Below are 25,159 nucleotides of genomic sequence, written 5' to 3'. Positions count from 1 at the left end.
AGGATAGCCTGGGTTACTTAGTGAATTCAAGGTCAGCCTGAACTGCAAAGTGAGACCCTGTCTCAAAAAACAAAGATAACAAAAATAACTGTAATATTGTGATAGGCTGATAATTTTTCCAAAGATGTTCATGTTCTAATGTTATCAGGTAGCTTGTTTCTAAAAAGTAGCTCACCAACTAGATGTTACTGGGTTCTGGAGTTGGATTCCAGGTTCTTACCTCAAATAAAGAATCGAATGATAATGAATAATTGAAAATGTGAAATGGGAAGAAAAGGTCCAAAGGGGTGGGGGAGGTGGGAGAGGTAGGGAAAAGGAAAGAAGGGAAAGGAGAAATTATGAGAAAAGGAAAAAATGGAAACAGTCTTTGTAAATGGGGAAGGGTGGAGGGGGTGAAGGGAGGACAGGAAATAGGGAAGAAATAAGAACCAAGATACATCATGTAAAGGTACAAGTACCCAATGATAAATGTAAATGTATTGTGTACCTAAAATGTACCAATAAAAGAATTTAAGGGAAAGAAAGAATCAAATGAAATGAGCAAAACGCAGTGGCAAAGTTTACTCAAGAAAGTAAAAGTGAAGAGTGGGAGAGAAAAAGAAGGTAAGAGCAAAGATTATATGCTGCACCTGGAAAACACAGTGTGAGCTATCATAGAAAGTTATGATCGCATGGGCTCCTCATGGCTGCCTTTTATACTGTCCAAATCTCAAAGAAACCTGCGAGAACTTCTACATGAGGGTCCTGAGACATGGTGTTGAGATCCCATGCCTCAGGCTGATGTCAGGTCTAGGTTATCCTATTGGAAACCTGCTCCAGTTCTCCGAAAACCAAGTGCAGAGCTTTGGGAACTGTTCTGCGCATGCCTCTGGTATCTTGTAGTTCCCAGGTCATGTCTACATCCCTAGCCAGTTTTTGCCACACTCTGATCTCCTATCTTACTAATTCCTGGAACCTGTGTGCAAATATGCTACCTTGCATGGCAAAAGGGACTTAGTACTTATGATCAAGTAAAGATCTTGAGATGAGAGGTTATCCTAGATTATCTGGATAAGCCAAGTGAAAATACAAGGCTCTTTGTAAGAGGAAGGCAAGACAGTCATAGAGAAGAAAATGTGCCAAGGGAAGGGAGGGAGGGAGGGAGACAGAGAAAGAGAAAGAGGGAAGAGGAGGAGGGAGAGAGAGAGAGAGGAAAAATTAAAGCATACTGTGCTGCTGATTTTGAAGAAACAGGAAGAGCTCATAAGCCAAGGAATGTAACCAATGTCTAGAAACCAGAAAAGTCAACAAAATAGATCCTTCCCTAGAACATCCAGAAGGAGCACAGGCCTGCTACATCTTGATGATAACACTCCATTTGGACCTCTGAGCTCTAGAATGGCAAAATAATACATTTGGATTAAGCTACCAAGCTTGTAGGAATTTGTTATAGCAGCAGTAGGAAGCCAATACAGTTATACCTATAATTTAATGAGCAACTATTCTATAAAAGTATCTTCTATATCTAAATGTTAACACCACTCCCAGTGTCATGGGTGTTTAAGCTGTGCATCTGCACAAGCTATGCTTAGAAAGGCCCTATACTTGATTTAATGCCCTGCTATTGCTGTACTGAAATTATTAATAATTATTTAACAAGAGGCCATCCTAATTTTTCTTTCTTTTTTTTTTTTTGTACCGGGGATAGAACCCAGGACCTTGCACTTGTGAGACAGGTGGTGGAACCACTGAACTAAATCCCTGGCACAACCTACATTTTCATTTTGTACTGGTCTCTACAAATTATGTGGCCATTTCTGCCTGATCCTAACATCAATCCTGAAAAATAAAGGTTATATTCATAAATAAACTAGAAGGGCTGGGGATTTAGCTCAGTGGTTCTGCTGCCTGTCTCACAAGCACAAGGTCAGGAGTTTGATCCCCGGTACCAAAAATAAAATAAAATAAATAAATAAACTAGAAATCTCAGAAAAGGAATAGTAATAAATACCTTGAGTCAGGGGATAAAGTTTGCTACTTACTATTTATGGGCCCTAGGACAATCTTATTAATTCCTTATGAGCCTCAGTTTCTTCTTTTGCATAGTAATTATAATATCCTGACTGTAGAACTATTATGAGGAACAGAAATATTTATAAAGTGCTACAGTGTTAGTAGAAATACAAGATTAGATTGAAAAATATAGTGAATGTTTAAATTTGTTAAAATGTATCACAGTAAAAGATATACTGCCATTAATCCCCCTCAAAATACTCACCTTTGCTTTTTCTTGCCACTTTCTGAAGCAGTTCTGGAAGTCCTCATTTGTGAGTGTCTTTAATTCTGTCATGGCTGCCTTGATGTCCTGAACTGATTAAAAATGTTTACCTTTTGTGGTCATTTTGGCTTTGGGGAAGAGCCAGAAGTCACACAGTACCAGATATGATTAATAAGGTGGATTAAAATACATGGTAATTTTTTTTGTTTGTTTTCGCTTAAATTCTTTTATTGGTACATTTTAGGTATACAGTACATTTACATTCATCATTGGGTGCTTGTACCTGTACATGATGTATCTTGGTTCTTATTTTTTCCCCATTACCTGTGCGCCCTTCACCCCTCCACCCTTCCCTATTTACATAGACTTTGTTTCCATTTTTTTCTTTTCTCACAATTTTTCCTTTCCCTTCTTTCCTTTCCGCTTCCCCTCCCACTTCTCCTACCCCTTTGGACCTTTTCTTCCTATTTCAAATTATCAATTATTCATTTTAATCATTTTAATCCTTATTTACACTTTCAGTTTCTCACACTAGAGAAACTATTCAGTATTTACACGTGTGTCCTATTTATTTCACTTAAGAGTATGGCCTCAATATGCATCCATTTAGCTGTAAATGTCTCTACTTTCTTGTTCTTTATGGCTGAGTAGTACTCCATTTTATAGGAAAAAAACCCCACATCTTCTTTATCCAGTTTCCAGTTGATGGGCACTTGGGCTGTTTCCAAGCTTTAGCTATTATGAACTGTGCTGCTATAAACATGGGTGCACATATATCGCTGTGGTATGATTCTTTTAATTCTTTTGGGAAGATCCCCATGGGGAATAGCTGGGTCAAATGGGACCTCTAGCCCTAGTTCTTAGAGGTATCTGCATACTGATTTCCACAGTGGTTGCACCAATCTGCACTCCCACCAACAATGGAGAAGGGTTCCTTTCTCCCCACACTCCCGCCAGCATTTGTTATTGCTTGATTTCTTGATAGTACATGGCAATGTTTTAATGACCCTGCATTTCTTTTGGATGGAACTCAGAGCCATACTGTTTTTATTTTTCATCATGCTTTGTAAGAACACAAAAGAGGACTTCCAGAACTGCTTCAAAAAGTGGCAGGAATTATGGGATATATGTTTAAAGTGAAGGGAACTATTTAGGAGAGATTAATGGTAATGTGTCTTTTACTGTAATAATTTTTTAAAAGTTAAAAATTAACTGTATATTTTGATCACTCCATGCACAGTGTCCCATGTAACTGAGACTGCCACACACACACACACACAAAATCATCTCATGGGAAGCAAATTGCCCCTAAGTCATTAGGATTTCACCAGAGCTATGGAAATGAAAGCTGAGACAATGATTGAGATTGACTGAACCTCAGATCATGACAGCACCCCATAAAAGTGGTCTCTGTTCTGTGAGTGGGTCAGCCTAAGCCTCTTCATCAGAGTGTGCCCTCTTCCACTGTTTTGTTTGTTTGTTTTTTTTTGTACCGGTGATCGATCTCAGGTCCTTGCACTTGCAAGTCAGGCGGCGGAACCACAGAGCTAAATCCCCAGCCCTATTCTGCTGTTAAACTGGAGTCCTTTTCTTCTCTTCTCTTGCTCTCCTTTGTTAAGAGCCAGCTTGATCTTTGTCACTCTTCAAGTTAAGTACCTTACCTTTTTCCCATACTTTCCAATTAAAGCTTTTTCCTGCAAGCTTAGTTTTAATTTCCAGTATCACTAAACAAGGACCCACGCTAGCTGATGAGAGCTTGATGGGAAAACACTGGGCTTGAGATTCCTAGAAGCATTCAAATGGAGATGTAGAGTAGAAAGTTAGAGAGATATATCTGAACTTCAGGACAAAAGCCTAGGCTAGAGATAAATATTTGGAAGCTGCCAGCATTTGTCATCATTACTGCCAAAGAAATGAATGGAATCACCCAGAATTAAATCCTGGAAAATACCAATGTCTAAGAGGCAGTTAAAGGAAAAGAAACTTTCAAAGGAGATTAAGAAGGAATGGCCAGAAAGGGAGAAGCAGAACCAGAAAAAGTACTAAACGAAGGAAGAGTGGCCTCTTCATTTGGTGGTCGAGGCTGCAAACCACCCTAACAAACCTAATTGAGCCTGTGTTCCCCAAACCCAAGAGATTCCTTTAAGTTACACAGTCTACCCTTTGCTTTGGCTCTTGGATTCTCCCACACTCCCTGGCTTCTTTGGACCAATGACTCAGATGGGCTGACTACCTGATGGCCATTAAAAATATTATGAGTTTACTAATAGTGAAACAAACATAAGCCAAAACATCCTAAGGTTCCATTATATACCTATATTAGTACTCATGAATTAAACTGCTTCTGCTGGGAGTAGCTGTGGGGAGCGAGGCAGGCACCAACTTTGCTGGTAGCATTTTATATACAGTCACACTTTCTGCTGAGTAACCATAGAAGCAGTGTAAGAGCTGTATGTGCCCTTTGTTCCATTTTGAAACATGCCTCATGGAAATGAGCTAAAGGAAAAAAGTGGCACAGATTCCAGTCCCACTATTTATAACAGTACAAAACTGGAAACAGTCCAAATCCTCAGCTTTAAAGTAATACTTAAACAATGGCACCTAACTGATTTGGAATGCTTTGTGACAATTAAAAATAACAAGCATGTGGATATGGAAATGAATCTATGAAAAAATGTTAATTGAAAAAAGTAAAGCACACCAAGTGCTGGCAAGGGTGTGGAAAAACTGGAATCCATATGTATCTGTTGGTGGAAAGGAAAAATGGTGTAGCTACTTTGGAAAATAATCTGGTACTTTCTCAAAAAGTTAAATGTAGAGTTATTGTTTGGGCCAGCAATGTCACTATTAGGTGTACACTCAAAATACATAAAACCTATTCCACACAAAACTCAAACACAAATATTCATAGCAGCATTACTCATAATAACCAAAAGGTGGAAGTAGTGCAAATGTCCATTGTCTGATGAACAGATAGACAAAAGGTAGTAATAGCCACATGAGAGATTTTTTTTTTTTTTTCCGGGACAGGGTCTTACTATGTAGCCCAGGCTGGCCTTGAACTCACTGTGATCCTTCTGCCTCAGTCTCTCAAGTGTTGGGATTACAGGCATGCACTACCACACCTAGAAACATGAGGGAATATTATTTGGCCATACTGTTGCATGCTTCAAGAGGGACAAGTCTTGAAAACATGCAAGAGAGCAGTCACATGAAAACATATGTGATATCATTTATATGAAATGTCCAGAATGGGCAAATATATGGAAGAGAAGTAGATTAGTGATTGCTTATAGCTTGAGAGTGGACAGATAGGAGTGGGAAGATTAGAGGGTGAGAGGTAAAAACACATGATTTCTTTTTAAGTAATATTAGTGTTTTGAAATTGATTTGTGATGGCTGCACAACTTTGTGAATATACTAAAAATCATTGGATTGTACTGTTTAAATGGGTAGATTGCATGGTATGTGGATTATATCCCAATAAAATTATCATTAGAATTTTTTAAAAAATCATTGAACTGCACACTTATGATTAGTAAATTTTAAGAAATATATATATTATCTATATATCATTTCAATAAGGGTGATTTTTAAAAAAGCACAAACTGGTTGCTGCTTTGAAGGTACCTGTATTTTTGTAGAATAACAAAGGCTTGAAGAAACTGTGAGTCAGTTGAAGTACAACAGTGAGACACCAGATTTGGAGGCCAACAACCTGGTTCCATTCTTCGTCTTCCTATTTATTAACCATATGATCTTGTCTGAGCCTTAGTTCTTTCCTTTCTAAGGCAAGGAGAGTAGTTTCCATCTCATATGGTGATTTTGAAGCATAAATGTTTAGTGGGTTCATTTTCTTGCCCTTTAGGATTGCTTAAGCATGAGGTTGAAACGATGCAGCAATAAAAAGTGTGATAACCTATGTGAAAGGAATTTGAAAGTGAAAACTTTCATAAAAGAATAAGATAATCTGGATCTCAATTATATACTTACAGCTCACAAAACAGTACCAGCATAGCTTCAGCCTCAAAAAGAAAGGACCTTCCCTTTGCCTAAATGCCTTGAAAAACTGGCTTTTTGTTTGTTTGTTTTTGGGGGTGGTTTTTGGGTACCGGGGAATGAACTCAGGACCTTGGGCTTGCAAGGCAGGTGGTGGAACCACTGAGCTAAATCCCTGGCCCTGAAAAACTGGCTTTATAACTGGCTGTGTGAAAATTAAGTAAAGCTTTCCACATTCTGAGAATATACACTGGTTATTAAGGTAGTTTGGAGGTGACATAAAGGAGCTAAAATGTGTAATATCAAATTACTATCACGACTCGTTCTGCTGCTCTGGCCTCCATAGTCCTGGGCCTGCCCCCAGGTGGGATGATGAGCCTAGCAAACACCAGAACTAAGCCGCTCTGTAGGAAATGATTTTCTCCATGTTCAGACAGAAGAGACATTCATGCTTTCTCAGAAATAATATTTGAAGGAAGAAGCCCTCTGAATTTTCACGAAACAATCTCCTCTCCTCACTTCAGATCAGAATCCATATCAGAATGCCTGACATGTGGTTTAAGTACTCAATATATAGTTGTATAATGAATGAATGATCAGAATTTATCTACAAGTCTAACATCAGAATAGAATAGTTTATTAATGAGAAGTGACCACAGAACTATACACCAGGAATCTCAGCAAGCTCTAAACTCATGCACCACACAATTTAGTGTCTATTACAAGTCACACAGTATTTTCATATCTGGACCTGCCCCTTTTACGAAATCTCTTCAGCCTATAGCAAATTTCCCTCAAATGTCATGCTTATTATTCTGAAAGACATGGTGTTACTCCACCAGTTTTAGTCAACCTGTTATATTGCACATATTTTCAAACATGGTAGAGAAAAATATGTGAAAACCACTGCTTAGTGAATGTGCTGTCCTCCATTCTTTCAAATCTTGATCCAATCTTGATAGAGAAGGGAGCCTGAGGAGTTTCTATCTAGGGAAATCATGTCTATCTCATAAAGGTCAGAGGCAAACCTCCCTAAGGCCAGGATGTCTGCTTTTAAAATCATTCTTATAGGATTAGGGAGCCTCCCTCAACTCCAGGAACCAGGTTCTCAGTCTCACCAGGGCGGCAGGCTTTGAAGGAGCCTCAGAGCTCAAGATAAACTTCTTATCTACTCCCTCTAAACCCAATATTTTCACTTTTGGCAACCTCTGGGTCCCTTCACTCCTGGAAGACACTCATTGAAATTTCCTCATCCACTGTGTAAAACCCTGTAGCTCAAAGAGGATGAACATAAAGGCATCCTCTTCATCACCAGAATTGCAGAGAACTGCTACAAACCAATAGCAATGAGCCAAGGGTGGTGGTACATACTTGTAATCTCAGCATTTGGGAGGCTGAGGCAGGAGGAGTGCTGTGAATTCAAGGCCAGCGTGAACTACACAGCAAGACAGGTCTCAAAAGAAGAAAAACAAACAAAAAACAATGACAGTACCTGCTGCTGAACATTGACACTTGTAAACCTTACCTCACTTTATCCTCACAATGGTCATAAAAGGTTGATATTTTTGTTCAGTTTTTTTTCTGTTTTGTTTTGTTTTTCTTTTTTGGTACTGGGGATGGAACTTGGGACCTTGCATTTGTGAAACAGGCGAGGCACCACCAAGCTAAATCCCTGGCCCAAAGGTTGGTATTTTTGATTCCTGTTTTATCACTGAGGAAATTGAGGCTCAGACAGATCTTATAGTCAGTGGTTAGCTATTACTTAAATCAAAGTCTAAGTATTTGCCTACATCTAAAATAGCTAAAAATAGCAGAAGCAGCAGTAAACTTTTACCAGTACCATTCTACACTAGTGATTTGGGGGACAGCAAAGGAAGAAAAACCTGGTTTGAACAACACCATAATTTCTGTGAGGCTTTAACAATGCTAATTTTAGGCCTTAATTGTAGTAACATATGTGTTGTGGTTGGTGCTTACAGAAAAGGACTGAGCAGGAAATACCAAGACCTAGATTCTGGCTAATGAGTAAGATTAACAAATACCTTGAGTGGCTCCTTCTAATGCTCTCTCCTTCCTCTCTTCTTCCAGAGAGATCCACCTCCCCTGTGAAAGCCTTCCTGACAACCTGCCTGATCCCTAGCACTACGCTCCCACTGTACTTTGTTGTTTCTCAGTTACAGCCCTTCCTTATCGCATTTAGTTTTAGTATTATAGTTGCCAACTGGCAGAGCACCTTGAGGCTAACACTTGTGACTTAGTCATTTTTGTACCCAATACCTCAAATATTTCTGGTAGTATCAAGTCAGTATTGCTACTCAGTAAATCCTGATCATTTCCTAGGCTTAGTTCTCTAATTTTCAATCACTATCCCACTTTCCTTACATCCTGACTTGGATGAGACTGAAATTATTATTGGCTGCCTAGTCTCTGAGCCCCCTTCCTGTTTCTGGGGAAACTGCCATTTCTTGAGACATGGTAGGAGACAGAGTTTTTCTTGCCCTTATGAAAGCTGGAAAAGCAGCCAGGAAAAGCTACCCTCTTGCATCCCTGGCAGCTGGAGCACAAACATGTGACCTAATCTTAGCTCAGCTGATATTCCTGTCCAAGCCTTTGACTTTGAAGTAAATATCCCAAGAAACTGGTACAGGTTAGAATTTGTTCTGGTAGTAACACTGGTGTCCACTGCCTAGCGAGAATGGCAGGAGTATTTTTACCAAGTTGTTTTTGTGGTGTAGTCCTACCTGTGACTGCTTTTCAGTTCCTGTCCCTTGCCAAGCTTGATTCCCTTGCTTTCCTATCATTTCTGAAATCTCCCTGATATTCCTATGATAAATTCCTGTTCTGATTGAATAGGCAGAACTAACTGCTGTTACTTGCAACAAAGAGCCCCGACTTATACACTTGGTGACTGCACAATTTTTGGTCCTGGATCAAGGGAAGCCAAAGACCAACATGTAACTATTTCCTGATCCAAACCCAAAGAGACACAGTACTACCTCCCAGGCTGCTGTACATTTAACTTTTCACATTCACTCTTTCATTTCATTCTCACAATTCTACCTATAGCATGTGGGGCAAGTGGTAAAATAATATCTTAATATGAGACAAGTGAACCTCAAAGTCTAAATGACTCCCTTGAGTTCCCCAAACTAGTGACAGAACCCTCTGTATCTACTGATTTCCAGCCAAAAGCTTTTTATGACAAAACAACAAGGAATAAATAACTTGCGGTAACTGAAAAATTCATCCATAAATATTCATTAAGCATCCACTATGTTCCAGTCATTGGTTAAGACAACAGGTACTTCTGTTCTGTGATTTATTTTTTGAAAAGTCCTCTAAATATCAAAAGGAATATGTTTTATAATAATACTCTATATTTGAGAAGAAATATAATATTGCTGTTAAAACCTAAGTCAGATTGCTTGGGACCAAACCCTGGTTCCCCTGATCGCTACTTGCACAAGACACAGGTTGTCAGTGCCCTTCTATCCACAGCTTGAGGGCTGTTTACCAAGGACACCTCTGATCCACTGCCTGAGGAGCTTGACCCCTGTACAAGGGAAACTGGAAATGCCAACACTGATGTCCTGACAGCAGTCCTTAAACACTGATTAGTGAAGATTTGGAGAGAAATACCCCACCTTCTTACCTCTTGATGGGAATAATTTTGAGGCATATTCCAGGCTGTCTCCAATGGGATTGAGCTCCAGTTACCCTCAGTGGCGATCTGCTTGGTAGCACACACCTAACTGGCCACTTCTTTTCTCCACCCCATATTTCTACTCTCTAACTGGGGTTTCCTAGGATCATCCCATAAGTGAACTACTTACACTTGACAACTTTTCTCAGGTCTGCTCCCCGGGGAAACCCAAACTAAAATACCAAGTGACCTTGAGAAAATTGCTCAAATAATGTCCTGTCAATGATGATAATGATAATATCACCTGTCTCTAAAGACAAATTCATGAAACAACTTAGTCTGATTCCCGGTACATAATCAGCACAGTCTTAAGCCATTGCTGTGTGTACAGAACTGTTGGTTTTCTAAACACTCACCCACACACTGTTTCACTTCTTGCTTTTCAATCAGAAGCTTCATCTCCAGCCACCCCACCAGACTTCCTGCTTCCCTCCACGCCAAATTCTATTCTTTCCTTCAGTCCTGCTCTCCCATTGCCACATCATCAAAATGACCTCTCTCCTTCACACTTTTGGGGTCCAGCATATAGTCCCCTCCTTGCCTTGTTACACTTCTTTCTTCCCACATTTATCTCTTGCCTATTTAGCCTCAACTTAGGTTTACCCCTTCTACATTCTCCTCCCTTCTTCTCTTCTGTCCAAAACACACTCACACACACACGCACACAAACATATACACTGGCATACAAAGAGCACACGTAACCAAGGTGTGCTTCCCTCTTTTACTGTGTATCACCCAGAATTGCAAATATTTGTGTTATTACCTGTCTCCTTCACTACATTGTAATTATGTGTCTATACTAAAGACTGTTTCTTACTTCTGTATTTCTGGTCCATGTTTTAATGACCATCTCAAAAAATATAATTTTTTTTTTGAGACAGAGTCTTGCTATGTAGTTCAAGTTGGCCTTGAACTCACTATGTAGTCCAAGCTGGCCTCAAACACACAAAGATCCTCTGGCCTCAGCCTCCTAAGTGCTGGGATTACAGGTATGTGCCACCATACCCGGCTATAGAATTATTTTTTAAAGTAAATAAATTTTTAAAACACATTTGAGGCAGGGATATTATCTCTTTTTTTTTTCAGTTGAGGCAAAGGAGGCTCAAGCCTAACTGATTCCATTCAAATTCATACAATTAGTACATGGTAGAACAGGAACTCAAAACTGATCACCTGGGTTAAAGGTTGAACATTTCTCCCACAGTATCACAGCTGTGAAGATTTTTGTGCTAAAGATACCCATTATATCCTTCTCATTTTCATATCCTCTTCTTAGAAAATAAACTCCATCTGCAGCTTTGGAAAAAAGCAAGTTTTCCTTCAAAATGACCCTGTCCTCAGCCATGGTTGTTTGGATCAGTAGTGGAGATCCAACCAAAGAAGAAGCCAGGCCAGTCCATCTCACCTGAGAATTAAAGAGGATTAACAGATCACAAGCTCTGGTCCTGCAAGGTGACAGAAAGTAAGGGTCACTGAGACTGACATTTTGGGACTTCTGTTTTGAGTCATTCGATCTAAGAAGCAGGAAGAGGAAGAGTGGATCTACCAAGAGATGCACAGACAGTAATGAAGGAGGAGAGAAAGAGGAAAAGAGAAAGGGAGGGGAGTGTGGAGAGAGAGAGAGGGAGAGAGAGAGAGAGAGAGAGAGAAGGAGAGAGGCACAGAGAGATCAACTTTAGTTCTTGACAATTTCCATTTCCATTCTGGTCTTTCGTGAGTTCTGACGATTGGGTTCTATGACACACTGCTAATTCTTTAAAAAATTCCTTTTAACTCAGTTGAGTTTCTCTGTTTTACACGTAGATAGGGTTGTGATACTTCACTGACACCTTCCTAAGAGTGGTTTCCGCGTTTACAGTTCAAAAATGTGCTATTTCCTCTCAGAATCTACTTGCAATTAAAGTAATTGCCAACAAGTGTCACAAGTTTGCTTTTCTGGAAGCAGACACTGACCTAGTTGGGATAACACATAAGGGATGTTCAGTATGTATGAAGGAAAAGGCAGAGCTTCCACTCCAGTGGGGCTTTGGATCACATTACTCTCCAGTGTCCCAAGTCTGAATCTTTCTACCTGCACCTCACTCAGCCATTGGACATGGGGGGTGAAATGCCTAATTTTGGATAAATTGGTTCCCAGCAGCTGAGGCAGACACTGAAAGTGCTGACAGTTGAAGGCTGTCTATTGACCACAGTTGCCATGACTGGTCAGCAAGTCCTACCTAGAAAAAGGATCTGGTTCATCTCTTTGTATACCAAGTAATGGGTATGCCATGAGTATTGTCTGAAAAACCTTAGCTGGTCACTAGTGTTCAAGTGAGATCAGTTTATGCTTTGCTATCTAATACTTTATTTTTTTAAAAAAATAAAATCTCATCTCTTTTAAATTAGCTAGTCAGCATCATTACAGGTTAAAATAGGACTAAAGAGCAAATGAGCTTGGCATGGTGGCACACATTTATAATCCCAGCACTCAGAAGGCTGAGGCAGGAGGATTACACCAAGTTTGAGACCAGCTTAGCCTATATAGAGGGTTCAAAGCCAACCTGAACTACATAGTGAAACCATATCTCAACCCCCCCCCAAAAAAGAGCAAATGAAAGATTTAATTATAACTCTTAGTATTTATATAATTTTGTACCTTTCTCGCTACTTATGATTATTTTGTCTACTTAATATAAACTTGGTTCTTCAATACATCTCCATTCAATCATGAATGTAGCACACAGTTATAACTATGTGTAGACCTGTTAAAGGGTAAGTCAGATCATGTCCCTTTTCTGAGCTGTAAGGTGCTACATGACCTTACCATCTGTTATGTAACTTCTTTAATCTCTTCTATTATCCCTCTCTTGCTATACTGGCTTCTATTTTCCTTCAACACGTCAGGTACATTCCTGTTTTATGGCTGTATTTGTTTCCAAGGGCTAACCATAGTAAGGAACCATAAACCAGTGACTTAAAACAACAGAAATGTATTGTCTCACAGTTCTGAGACTGAAAGCACTGTCTAAGGCCATGCTCCATATGGAACCTGTAGAATCAAATACTTCCTTACCTCTTCCTAGCTTCTGGTGGTGGCTCTCAATTCTTGGCATTCCTGAGCTTGTGGCTGTACCATTTCAGTCTCTCCTCTGTCATCACATGGCATTCTCCCATGTGTCTCTGTTTCTGTGTCTTCTTATAAAAACACCAACCATATTGGATTAGAGCCCACTCTTGTGACCTCATCCTAAGTTGATTACATCTGCAAAGATGCTGTTTACAAATAAAGTTGCATTTCACAGGTACTAGGGATTAGTAAGACTTCAACCTACCTTTCAGGAGAACACAATTATACCCACAACAGTGGCCTTTGCAGTTGCCTCCTCTGCCTAGAGTGCTCTTTCCCCAAATGTTTGCATTATTCATTTTCTCACTTCCTTCTGGTCTTAATTCACATGTCACTATCTCTGTAAGGACCAAAATGTATAAAACATATTGAGAAACAGGAAGAAAGTGTTCACACGAAAAGGAGAACAAGGGAGAAGGGAGGGGGAAATGAAGGAGGGTACAAGAAAAAAGAGAACAGAAGGAAAAAATGTAAACAAAGCTTTTGCAAATAAGGAAGGGAAGAGGGGTTGAAGGGAGGGAAGGAGAATGGGAAAAAAAGAATCAAGATATATTATGAACAGGTATAATTCCCTATGATGAATGTTATCATTATGTATATCTAAAATGTACCAATAAAAAATAATAAAGTCATTATAACCATAAAAAAAACCCAACAAATGTCACTTTCTCAGGGAGGCCTTCCTTAGCCACTTATCTGAAGTTGCAACATCCATTCCCCAGCATTTCCTAGTTGCCCTACCTGCTTTATTTTTCTCATCACTTATGATTAGCATATTATATATTATGTTTCACTTATTTATGTTGTTTTCATTATCTGCCTCTTTGGTTGAATATAAATTGCAAGAAGGCAGAGATTTTTGTCACTTTTTAAAACTGCTCTACTGCATTTAGAACAGAGCCTGGCACAAAGGATTCTTATTGAATGTCCACACAAATTTCCATGACCAAAGCTGTTTATCAGATATGTTCTGAGCTCTAGGTCTTCTACAGTTGGGCAAGGATCAGAGCGTCTACAGACCTATCACAGGTTTTAACTCCCTAAACATGAAGCCAAATGTCTCAGCACACCATGCAGAGGGGTTAGGAGGGGAATCTTAGCCCTAAACGTCTGGCTGTTGCAACTGTGGTCCACCAAACATCTATAAAGAAAGACCAAGACATTTTCTCCCCTATATATTCTTTAATTTCTGGATTTTTCTCTTCATCTTTGAAACAATAAGGAAAAATACCGGGACCATGGACTCCATATTTGCCGAAATGTCTTTTCCAATTTAACATTTTTTGTACACCTGATGGTTTTTCTACCTTTGCCAGGATCTCTTCTCTTTCCTTTGATATCAATCTATCCTTATGTGAGGTCCAGGAATACAAAGGCCTTTTTTCCAGTGGTTCTCCCAACAACTGGCACTCATATTGCTGCTCTGAATTCTGACATGATCCTTAGGGTTGTAAAACTTTCAGCTTACATTATTGTGATGGCTAACCTTAATGTGTCAGCTTGCTACAGTGCTTAGATATTTGGTCAAACATTATTCTACATGTTTTTGTGAGAGTGTTTTGGATGAGTTTGACATTTACAGCAGTGAACTCTGAGTAAAGTAGATTGCCCTTCATAATGTGGGAGGACTTCATCTAGTTAGTTGAATAGAACAAAAATCTGAGCTCCCCTAAGCAAGAGAGAATTCTTCCAACAGTTGGCCATCAGGAATTACAACTACCCTGCAGACTTTGGACTTGTCAATAACTGCATGAGTCAATTCTTTAAAAATAACGCCCCCCACCACCACCCTGTTGGTTCTATTTCTCTGGAAAACTCTGACCAGTACAAGTATTACCAGCTTTTCTTACAGAACTGATTCTTTTAAATAACAGTGACACAGAACTTTGTGGTGTTTCTTGGCAAAGTGTTGACATATTTCGCCTCCTGTGAAAAAGTAAAACACAAGCAGCATGATTTCCCTGATCCTGGGGCTCCAGTCATACAACTGAGAGCCTTTGTGGAGAGTGAGGTTTACAAAGGATGTGCAAGAGACAGTTCCAGAGAATGAAGATCTCTGGTTTATTACTAACAGACCATGCTCAGTCCCAGAAAACACAATGTAGGAAAATATTCACTTTCTCTAATAATCACAAAGCCAAGAAAGTGATTTACTAAGTTGGAACAGAAGGGAAGGAAGATAATGCCTTTCTCAGTCTCCTGAATAGCTTCAGATCAGGATCTTAATTGAAGAGCTATTTTCTTTATCTGCTTTCACCATGGACTAGCTTGTGTGACCCTCAGCATTATACTGCCTTATCTAAGCCTTCAATTCTTACTGAAAAATTGAGCCATTTGAATTAGTCTCTTTCAAAATCAGGGGGCTCGTCACATGGTAGCACCTAGCAAATAGGGGTGTACACAAGATTAGTGGCATTGAATGAATGAGAATATTTTTGAAATTTCTTAGATAATTTCTGTGCAAGAAAGACAAGAAATTGAGGCCTATCCTGTTTGGGTGTATAAAAGATGTTTATAAAGAATTTGAAATCTTTATTGTAATTGCAAGCCATGTCTTGTTTTTTGCTTTATATGTCGTGAGCACTACTCATGAGTTACAAAGTTATTAAAACCGACTCTGTGCCCCGAGTGTCTCCCCGCTTTGAAGGAGAGACCGGCAATGTTGGATTCTGTTAAACACAAAAGAAACAATTATCTGCATAGCCTGGTCCACGGCCCTTATGTTCTAAGGTCTCATAGGTTCCAAGGTTTGTGAGTGGATCTGAGAGGTAGAGGACCAGCTGGGCAGCTTCTCATTGTTCCAACTCTTTCACTCCATCAACCTGAGGCTTTGTCTCTTCTCTACCTGGAGCTGACTGAATAGCTTAGCATCAGGCTCTTCATTGGCCACCCTTATGCCCCCTGGAGCCACAGCAGGCAAGAAATAGCTCCTCTCTACTCTTCTCTCCTGCCCTAGATTCCCTAGTCAAGTGAGCCTTTTGCCTGATTCAAGCAGAGATTGCTCTGTATCAGCCAAGTCTCTGTAAGTTAGCTGACTAATGGTTTTCTATCTTCATTATAAAACAACCTAGAAAAGTTTTGAGTTTATGGAGAATCCCTGAGGCATATCTCACAAAAACCTCTTCATTTAATCCTATTTGATTTTATATAGGCTTTTGGTTTTTAGATCAGAGAAACCACCTCCTCATTCTTAAAAAAGCTAAATGAAGCTCTGGACCAGTAGAGAGGCAGATCTGCCTCTAGTTCTTAGTACTTAGGGACAGTTCGTGTCTGGTGTGTCATTTCTCTCTTCAGAGCTTTGGTCATCACCTCTGTAAAGAGAGGACTGTAACAACATTGGATGTACATGTACACATACACACACCACCACCACCACCACTACCACCTCCAACCACAAGTTTGTTCTGAGAGTTAAGTGAGATCACCTATGTGACAGTATTCTAAAATACAAAAATGTAAATTCTCTTATTATCTGATCACCATATTGATGAGTCATCTAGGATATCAGTTTGTTTGTTTTTTAAGGTGACAAATTTCTGGTTTATTTCAAATATATATGCATGCTTGGGACTTTAGAGATTTGCTCTGGTTTTACTGTCTTATTCTCATACAATAGAAACACGTCCCTTTTTCAAGACATATTCAATTATTCTTTCTCTGGTTTCTTCACCCTATGATTTCCAAAAATTAGTGCATAATTAGATAAAGTAGGATGTCTTTCAAAGTTACTGTATTTTATTCTTTTTTTTTTGGTACCAGGGATCGAACTCAGGTCCTTGCACTTGCAGGGCAGATGGCAGAACCACTGAGCTAAATCCCTGGCCCTACTGTATTTTATTCTTATAGCTGCTACATTTTGTATATATATATATATCTTATAAAGAAGACCTATTTCAGTGATCCAACATTTAACAAGCATATTTAGTGAACTGTTAATTTACTTTATTCACAGAACTCAGACCACCAGTGCAAAACAAGAAAAAGCACCAAGTAAAAGAAAAAGAGAAGAAAGAAGAGAGGTACTAACAAAAGTTAACATAGTTGTATGTTTAACTATTTAAAAGATACTTATTCATTGCTAACAATGACTGGATACTTTTTATTCACAATTCCACTATAGTGAGTTTTTTGGAGTTTTTAAATATTACACTTTAAAATGAACCTTCTGGGAAATTTTTTGTCTGTTAATTTTCACAAAGCTTTCCAACCCATCTATCTGTAACCTCAAAATCTTAACAGGTTTCAAATAACATTTTCCACTGTACAATAAACTGTAAGCCAAGTTAACTTTTCTAAGGGAAATACAACATCATAGTTTCATCACAAAGTAAATTTGACTTACAGAAATCAAGATTTCCAAAACAGTTTATTAATTCTTGTCCTACCAGCTAGCATTGTTAATACTTTAACAAAACCACTTTAAATTAGCCAAATATCTAAGATAGATACATGTACAAAAGATATACAAATTAAAACCATTTAAAAAGGAATAAATACCATAATTTGTCATTGGTCATAACTTCTATATTCAGAATGATTGTGAAATTAAAACCTAAGGTAAAAACTGCACACCATGTGCTCCGAGTGATTGAACAAGGGCAGTCTTTCACTGTCACACATTTAGTGTCTCTGGGGGATTGAGGAGAGAAACACCATGATACTTTGAATTTTTATACTTTTATTGACTGTTGTGCATGCTGTGGTGCTTTGAGGTAGGTCTGGTGAAAGTTCATAAGACAAGGCTTAAGACTTTCCAGGGTATATCCATTCTTTCGAACTAATGATTCAGGCCAGCTTTGTCCTGTGACTTTGTAGAGTGCTAAATGAAAGGCCGCTCCGGTGATAACTGATGGCAAATACTTTACGTATGGGTCAGCATCTATCAAACTTAATTCTCCCAAAAACATTGCTAAGCTTTCAACTTTGCAGTTTGCAAGCTGCTGATGTAGAAAGTAAAGGGTAAGAAACTGATTTCCTGTTGGAGCAGCTAAGTCAAAAGCAAGGACTTTCAAAACCAGGCGTTCCATTCTCAGAACTGGTTTCTTTGTATAAGTATCATCTGTAATGTACACGAATGCTGCTACTTCTGGGGGATATATTTCTTCAAACTTCGAGGCTAGCAGCATAGCAGCAGTGCCCACAAGCTGAAGCTTTCCTCTCAGCACAGACATTGAAGAGAGGAACCTATCAATGTAGCCAAATGCAGGGTCTCATTCTGCAGTTTATATTCCTCTCCCACTTCAACTAACCAGTCCACGCATATAGCCCTCATACTGTTAGTGATGTCTGGCTGTTTCTTCATGTAACCCAATTTAGGTTTACATTTCACCTCCATCTCCCTAAGGTACCTGTGAGTATCCTCATGGCAGTCTGGTACTTCATGAACACTCACTGGCTTTTCTCTTCTAATACAATCGACATGTCCATAGTATGTGGTGAATCAAAACTACCGTCCATTGGATAATCAAAACGTACCAGTGGTTTTCTTGGTCTCGGTAAAGCAACAGCTGTGTTAAAAGCTGGACGTCTTCGCACTGTGGTTTTTTACATTCAGATGGCTTCTTCTGAGTGTCATCTTCTGCTTCATCCACATGGATGGTGAATGCAGGCTGTTTACTGTTTGCTTTCCAAGGTGGTAGAGTAGCAACATTCTCATCATCAACAGGACAGGAAGATCTTTAAGAGGAGCAACCTGCCTCGTCTTGGGCCTCTGCTGCAGTGCTGAACACCGCGGGTTCCTGGCCTTCAGCACCGCCAGGGTGGCCTGAGCCCGTGGCTACTGGGCGGGCGCCGCCTTCTCCGGGTTGATGTTCTCCTGGTCCTCCTGGAGTCCCCCCTGCTGCAGTGTTAGCCGCATGGAGCCTGCCTTGCGGGCCGCAGGCCTTGGCGAGCAGCTGCCCAACCTCGTTGCTCCCGGGCCGGGCGGCTGGATCAGACTGTGGTGCCAAACAGAGTGCACTACGAGGACATCAGTTCTTGACATAGTTGTTCTTCAATTAACCCCACCATCAACTATGTCTCCTTCTTTTCCTCTTCTTGTTTCCTGGAGAAACTATACAGTTGGTTCTATGTGTATCTCCTGATGGCAACTGCTACTATATCTCACTTAACATCTTTCTGGTTGCATTCTTCCTCCCCCTAACAGCTCTTACTGCCCCACTGTGTCAGGAGGTCTTTTTCTAGTGTACAGTATCACATTCACAGCTGGATATCTGACAGTGGCATATTTAATGTCTGATCTCGTTGCAGTCTTGTGTAGATCACAAATAATAATGGACAAGAGTCTTGTGTTCCAGAATTAGCATTGCCATTGATTATCTAGGGGATTTCTAGCTATTCTGGTTCAGGAAATACCTATTCAGGTCAAGGGGTGAGGAAGATAATTCCCATTGTGGAAAAACTCCAAATTTTGTAAGTCCTTAGGTATGTAAACCTCTAATTATGAAAAATAGGCTACATAGTGGCACACACAAAAAAATAACATGGGTATACAGTAGAAGGAAAACCTTATACTGCTTTGGAAGGTTAGAGGAGCCACCATTTCTCAGAGGAGCTAATGTCTGAGCTAGGCCTTGAAGGATGAGTAAGATTTTACAAATCTAAGAAGGAGCCCAAGTTGAAGGAAGAACAATAAGACAGGAAAGAAATAGCTGGATGAGGAAAGGCAAGAGTTTATTGTGACCAGAGCCTAGTACACATCACATTGAATTGTCGTTTAACTCTGAGAACAACCCTGTGGTGGAGGTGGTGGTGGTGCTATTGAGGGGTGTGTGTGTGTGTGTGTGTGTGTGTGTGTGTGTGTGTGTGTGTGTGTTAGGCTAAAGTTATGCAGGACCTAGTGTGCCACTCTTAGGCATTTGGGCTTTACTCTCTGTAGCCACCCTCAACTGCAGTTTCACAAGAAAAATTAAGTCCCAATGATTTAAGACATGCAATATAAGCATAAATTTCTCTCCTCTGCACCTAGAAGCCACTATGTACCATTCTAGAGAGAATTGAGAAAATAGTTATTCAAATAATTTTCTGTAGGGCTTTAGTCTCACATGAACCCAGTTGAGAATGGCAATGGCAAGCCACCCAACATTTATAGAAAGCAAGTGACATCCTCACATGCTCTGGTGAAGATGAGAAGAGTGCTTTAGAAAGAGTACAGTCAGAAGATAATAAATGAACTAAAATACTCTTGCAATAATTCAGTGAGTGATGACCAGAGCTTGAGTTGGTCATCATAGAAATAGGGGCAGGGATAGCCCAGAGATACCTAGGAAGCGGGATGAACAGAGTGCTTTAGTGCTGTCTTCCCTGGCTCCTCACCTATGATCTGGAGTCACTCCCTTCCTCCAGGGGCAGGATGGAGGATTTCTAAAGAGGGCAAGAAGTATATCAGCCCCAGCTCCCTATCTGGGTGGGGGCATACTGCTACTCATCCGGCCTTTATCGTGTCTCTGGTGAACTCTGCACAGCCTGATAGCCTCAAGTTATAACTTTTATCTACACTCCCTCACCCTCCTGGGTATGTTGGTCCACTTTTCATAATTGATCTTCAGTCTAATTCTACTCTTCAGCCTCACATTTTTCTGCTGGGACAGAAGCTCTACCCTGAACTTCAGATTGCCTGGCTAGGTTCTGGCTTCTTTAACCCAACCCACTCTTCCTTTCCCTGTGTTCCACCCCAGCCCTAGTCCTGCAGGTGAGTTAGCATTGCCAGCTCCAGGCCTGCTCAATCCCAGCTTCCTCCTTCTGACCCGCAGGTTGTTTTACTGAAGTCCCACAGTGCTTCATACCTAGACAAGATATACCAGGCCTCATCTGGGGCCCATTTACTAATTTGTAACATAAAGGGGTTACACCAGGTGACTTCTAAAGTAGCTCCCTCCCAACACTAACATCCTGTGTTTCTAAGTAGGCCAACTGTAAAAGAAATCTGCATTGGCACAGAACAATTGAGGCTGGGAGCAAGTGAGCCAGACTCAGCAAAAATCTCAAGCTAACTGTGAAGCCAGGGGATTAGGCAGCAGCATGCCACTGGGCAGACAGCAGCCAGACTCCAGCCAGAGATTAGCCTACCCAGACAGCTGTGTGGACAAGATGACAGGTGCCCCACCCAGTTTATTAGTCACATTCATACTCAAGGAATTAACAACATCATTCTGTGTCCCTCCAAAAGACAACATCCATTTATAATCTAAAGCTATTCAGTAAAGTGACTGTAACTCTAGCTTTTGACATGGTTAGTGCTGTTGATTTAGGATTCAATATTATCCTATTATTTTGCCCCTTTTCTTGAAATTATCATCCAATAAGTATTCCATGAATATCTAGTTTTATTATCATGATTTCCTAAATTCTTTTCAGATGCTTTTCAGGGCATGTAAAAAAAAGAACTCAAGGGCCGGGGATTTAGCTCAGTGATTTCACTGCCTGCTGCACAAGCGCAAGGAGCCGAGTTCAATCCCCGGTACCAAAAAAAAATTTTAAAAAGAAAAAGAACTCAAGTCTTTGGAGACCTATATTTGAACCCCACAGCTACTTATTAATTGTATGATTCTGGAAAAGTTAATCTCCTGAATTGAGGATTCTGTCTGTGAAATGGGATAATAACACCTGCTTTGCAGAATTGTAGCTCAGTTGTAATTGCCCTATACACAAAAGTTTCTCAAAAAGAGGAATTCTCTCACACAGCAACCCTGCTGCCTTCCAGCTAAAATCTTTGCCATTAGGATTGTTTCTCCTGTGCTTCCCTCACTTTTTCCTCTCTCTGATTTAAGCCTGCAAGCTCCCTGCCAGTCCACACAAGTTCCTGCTCCAGTTTCAGTCCTCCCACAGCATGCTGAGTCAGCACTAGCACTTCCTGAAGAAAGAAAATCAATCTCTCTCTCTCTCTCTCTCTCTCTCTCTCTCTCTCTCTCTCTCTCTCTGCTGGTCAGGGCTGAGGAATTGTAGGCCAAGAAAAAGTTTGGTCTGAAGATGACATCATAGCTAAAGACTCTAAGAGCTGCATTATCTCAGCTCCAGAGTCTACTTTATTGAATATTTAAACCCCAGTGCTGTGACTCAGTGCAGGTCCAGTCAGGAGACTCTAAGAGGCAGGCCTAAAGTGGTAAGAGGAACAAAGTAAGGATGCTTTCAAGCTGCTTAGCATAGGAATTAGCTGTGCAACATATGTTTGGCTACCTAAGGCTAATATTCCCAATTTTTCCTTCTAAGGAATTCTAGTGTTGGGGACCAGAGCAGATATGGGATATAACTACACAGATGGATAAACTGAGGTCCAGGGAAGGGAAATGATATGCTCAAATCACTTAGAGAAAGAAGACCATAACTTAATCAAAATGCATCCAAATCCAGGACTCCAAACTCTATGTCCCCAACTGTTTCCATTATCCTATATAAAATAGTGATTGTTAAAATTCAGTACATTGTGGGCACTCACTAAGTTTGATTGTTGAATAACAAGTTTAAGGAATATTGTTTAAAGGATTTCTAACGAGAAGAACATTCACTTATTCACTAAATATTTATTGGGTTCCAGAAGGAAAGGGTCAAATTGTGCAGGGTATTGCCCTGTGTGAGTAAGATTGGGTAAAATACACCCAGGTCATAATTTATGCTCCTTGTCATGAGATTTAAACTTATTATGCTGGTTTGGAGTGTGAATTCTATTCTATAGGCAACATTAGGCCATCTAGAGAGTTTACATGATTCATTTTAAAGAGATCATTCTGGCATCAAAGGAAAGGACAGATTGGAAAGTGTCAGATTAGATTTCCCAAGACTTCATGGACTTTTAGAGTAATCTTGAAAAGAGATGATTGATGAATGTCTAAAGAATAGCAGTGACAGGAAGCACAGAAAGGAAGTGGGAGAGTCTGGTGGTCAGTGTAGATTTAGTAATTTGCCCAAGATTACACATATAGTGAATACTAAATATCTGTCAGTTGAAGGACATGTGGGGCTGAGTAGGGGAGGAGGCCTGGCCCCAGTCCAAACACAATTTTTCAGTACCTCTAAATATTGCCTAGGGTAGGGTAACTAAGCAGGCTTCACTCATGACTGGACATCTATTTGATGGGCACAGGCTGCTAACAGTAACTAACAGTCACTAAAATTCTGACTGTGCAATAAACCAATAGCATCCGTTTCCCCAGCAAAGTGCAGCAAAGGTAATTGGTCATGACTCATAGATACAATGTCTTATTAGAAGTATTACCTAATTAAAGGCTTTACATTAAGGACAAAATTTCTTAAAGGATTAAATCTACTAGTTTATATACCTTGTCTGAATAATTAAAATTTCATAGTAAAAAGGTTAGTGTCACCCCCTACTAGCTATGTACATTATGTATTATAACAGTAACACTGAACTTGGTGTAAGAAAGTCCTGAATTTAAGTCCCAGACTAGTACTCATTATTCCTATAATTTTACACAGGTTACTAAATCTCTTTGAAAATTCCTCAATCATAAAAAGAGGATTACAGCAATACTTCTGTGAGAGCTCTTGTCTTAAAAGATATAAAATAATGAAAAAATGCACTTTAAATGGTACAATGATTGTGACAGAGCTAATTCCCAGTCAGGGTCATTGTTAATTTTAATATCTCTACTGTTTTATTCTGTAGCATGATATATAAATAAAAGATCAGTTTTCTAAGTGTAAAATTATTACGGTCGACATTTTAAAAAGACTCCCATTTAGATACTGTGTCTTAAACAAATTTTAAAGATTCATGGAAATGTTGGGACAGAAGAACATTTGATGCATCTATATGCAGATTTTATAAGTGTGCACTAAAAGCATTTGTTTTACTTTTCAAAACTTCTGTGGTCAAAATGTGATTTTACTATTGATTTTCCTGATGACTTTGAGTAAGTCCATTTAACTATTTTAGTTTGTGTACTTCCTCTGCAAAATAAGTGGGCATACACTGTATGACTTCTAAAGATTTTACAGTTCTAATGTTAATCCATGGATTTATTTACACTCCAATTACGTGTTGTGTAGGTATAACAGTAAGTCGTACCCCTATTTTTTATAAAGAAGCTTTAAAACCTTCTGAGATTATAAAAAATGGTTATCAAAAACCTGACTGCTTTCCATAGTGTGATATGTGTTCTTTATCTAATGAACTGACAGTGTAGGGCTGACCTGGAACATCTGGAGGGATATTCGCAGCTGACAAGCAGAAAATTGGAATGAGAATTTGAATTTCTTGCACATGTTGGTTCTTGGGGGAAAGTGAGTTTAAATTTTTTTTTAAATCTATTCATTTATATGGTCAAATTTTCACTCTGAGAGTGGTTTTTGGTGGTAAATTTATCATTTTGGCAATGTACTAGGAACAAGTTAGAAAGGGCCATCATTATGAGGAAACCTTTCAAGGCTCGCTCCAGCTTAGTCTGCCAGTCTCCTTTCCCATACTTCACTTGATCTTAGCCAAAAGGCCAAGAAGTGATCTTTTTTCTCCAAACTTGCTTTCACACCTTGTAATACAGCCAGACTAATCCTGACTGGTTCCTTAGATATTGTATATTCACTGCTTTTATGTTTTATTAATGCTGATCTCCCCCAGAAACACTTCTCTCCATTTCTCTGAATATTTTCTGCACTCTATATGTCTGAGTCTTCCCTGTCTTTCCAGGCTCAGTGGAAAAGGTGTAAGTTGCCTTTCTCCTTGGATAGTGAATTCTCTCTCCTCTGATCTCTGGGGACTTTTTTTTACTGTGTATTTGTCTTAAGCCATTTTGTGTTGCTATAGCAAAATACCAGAGGCTGTGTACTTTATAAGGAAAGAGGGTTCAGTTAGGTCACAGTTCTGTAGGTTTAAGAACATAGATCCAGCATCTATTTGGTTCTGGTGAAGGCTCATGCCAGAGGGTATCACAATAGGGAGAGTGTGCAAGAGTGGTGAGTGGCACATGACAGAAAAAGGATTCAGGATTGCTGCTGCCTGCCTCGCAAATGCAAGATCCCGAGTTTCATCCCCAGTACAAAAAAAAAAAAAGAGTCAGGAGAAGTGCCAGGCTTGTTTGTAATAATTCATGCTCCCAAGAGATAACATTAATTCATTTGTGGGTATGAAGCCCCATGA

General features: G+C 39.7%; 1 long non-coding RNA gene and 1 pseudogene across 1 annotated transcript in view; both read right to left on the bottom strand.

The window, feature by feature from the left end:
- Window positions 1–1,142: 1,142 nt before the first annotated feature.
- LOC147827843 (uncharacterized) overlaps window positions 1,143–25,159 on the bottom strand; it is an 83,964-nt gene continuing 59,947 nt past the window's right edge. Inside the window, exons 2-5 of the long non-coding RNA XR_015451549.1 lie at window positions 13,274–13,408; window positions 13,015–13,136; window positions 11,133–11,364; window positions 1,143–6,176 (exon numbers count right to left, since the gene is read on the bottom strand). This is a non-coding gene — a long non-coding RNA (uncharacterized LOC147827843). The remainder of the gene's footprint in view (window positions 6,177–11,132; window positions 11,365–13,014; window positions 13,137–13,273; window positions 13,409–25,159) is intronic.
- On the bottom strand, window positions 17,664–18,964 carry LOC101725018 (cyclin-A2 pseudogene; annotated as a pseudogene).

This window comes from Heterocephalus glaber, unplaced genomic scaffold (genome assembly GCF_053883595.1).
Source record: "Heterocephalus glaber isolate CG9 unplaced genomic scaffold, H.glaber_assembly_v1.0 deba00001429, whole genome shotgun sequence".
Classification (NCBI taxonomy): Eukaryota; Metazoa; Chordata; class Mammalia; order Rodentia; family Bathyergidae; genus Heterocephalus; species Heterocephalus glaber.
The sequence above is the reverse complement of the archived record's forward strand: the minus strand, read 5'-3'. Positions and strand labels throughout refer to the sequence as shown.